The following is a 1,855-nucleotide window of genomic DNA, read 5'->3' as shown; positions in this document are numbered from 1 at the left end:
AGAAAATCCGCCCCATCATTTGGTTGGAAAGAAAAAAAGGTAATGTGACCTACTAAATTTTTTTCTTCCCATATGCGGAGTGAAACGGGATGAAAAACTATATTTGTTTTTAACTTAAATTTAATAAGACTTTTTTTTTTATTTTCTGTTTTTGAATATTTTTCAATTCATTAATTTCATTTTTTCTTTCTTTCATATCACATAATTAAAGAATAATTTTTATTAACTTTTCTCTCTTCAACTTTTATTCCACTCATCATTTTTGCTTCTTAAACTAAATATTAATTTCATAGTAATTTCTGAATCATGGAAAGCTTATGAATCATGGAAAGCTCTGAACCACTAATTCCATGGGGATTTCTTGTTGGTTCAGTATCTAATGCGACTCCTAAAATCTCCACCATATTACCTGAGAAAAAAATCCTTTGCACATACACTGAAAAACTCTTGTGATGTTTCAATCTCACAATTACCACAACCTTGTATAGAGGGATGTCATTGCCAATAAAATACCAGAGGATGACTACTAAGTTGGGATTTAACGGTGCAAAAACCATCTTCACGGTAGGTTAATTCTATCTAAGGGTGAAAACCCCATTAAATTTATGGATCTAAAAGCTAAGCTTTCAGTGTTATGGAATAAGTTAGGAAAATGGAGCACATTTGTGAAACTACCATATTCATCTATCTCCTCATACGAATTTGCTTTCTCATCTCTTGATGATATGAGGAGTGTTTGTGCCATTGGTTCATGGAATCTCAAACCAGGAATAATGAGATTATTCTTATGGACATCATATTTCAACCCATCACAACAACAATTGTCTCATGCTCAATGTTGAGTGAAACTAATGGCCCTTCCATAGGAATATTGATGTCCTCGGATAATCTTCTCTATTGCATGAGGGATTGAGACCCCAATTTCTTTTGATGAAGCAACAAACAATATGACTTTTGGTCACATTGCCAAGGTGCTTGTGGACATTGACCTAAAGGTGCATTTACTAGAACAAATTCTGGTTGAGAGGGAGGGATTTGCATTCTTTGTGGCTATAGAATATGAGAATCTGCCTGATCTTTGCACTGGATGCCACTCAATCGAACACTTAATTTCCAACTGTAGAAGATCTCTAAAAAAGGATGTGTTTGATGGGAGGAAAAAAGACTCTTCCTCAACCAGGAGAAATAATCTTGTTGTCAAACCTACACAGGATGTTCTAGAAAATGAACTTTTCATTCACCTGGAAATTGACGAAGGGGGTGAACCTATCCCAGAAGGCATAGAAAAGGTCATTCTATCTCCACAGTTTGAAGATAATGGTTTGATTGAGGAGGAGGAGAATTTGGACACTTATGTAGAGGAATCCATCTTAGCCCCTGATAGCCCAAGGATCAATGTGAACCTGGTTGAACAAAACTCTGAGGAAAATGTTGAGGTCCAATTAGTAGAGATGATGGTAAACTCTACAGCTGCAAATGACAATAATGAAAGTGTGCATGTCAAGAGGAACACTTTGGAAAGCTCTCTTTATATGTCATGGTTTTGATGAGGACAACTTGTGCTAATAAGAGCTTGAAGATCACCAACAAATCAACATGCTTAAGTCTTTGATTGGTACTATGCTTAGACTAGAAACTAGTTTAAGTTGAGTCTAAGGCTTAGGTCACCTAATACNTGGGTCTCTCAGGTATCGCCCATGTGTTGCACTACCACATGGGCTGGTGCACCCTATACCATTCTTAGTCTTAATATTATTCTATTGAAGAGCTGCATTTTTTATACAGAAATTTGCCTGATATTTATTTCCCATGGTTAACCAATATGCAGATTAAAAGACCAATTCTTTTTACTTAC

Source organism: Lupinus angustifolius, chromosome LG19, assembly GCF_001865875.1.
Source record: "Lupinus angustifolius cultivar Tanjil chromosome LG19, LupAngTanjil_v1.0, whole genome shotgun sequence".
NCBI classification, from domain to species: domain Eukaryota; kingdom Viridiplantae; phylum Streptophyta; class Magnoliopsida; order Fabales; family Fabaceae; genus Lupinus; species Lupinus angustifolius.
Note: the sequence above shows the minus strand (reverse complement) of the source record.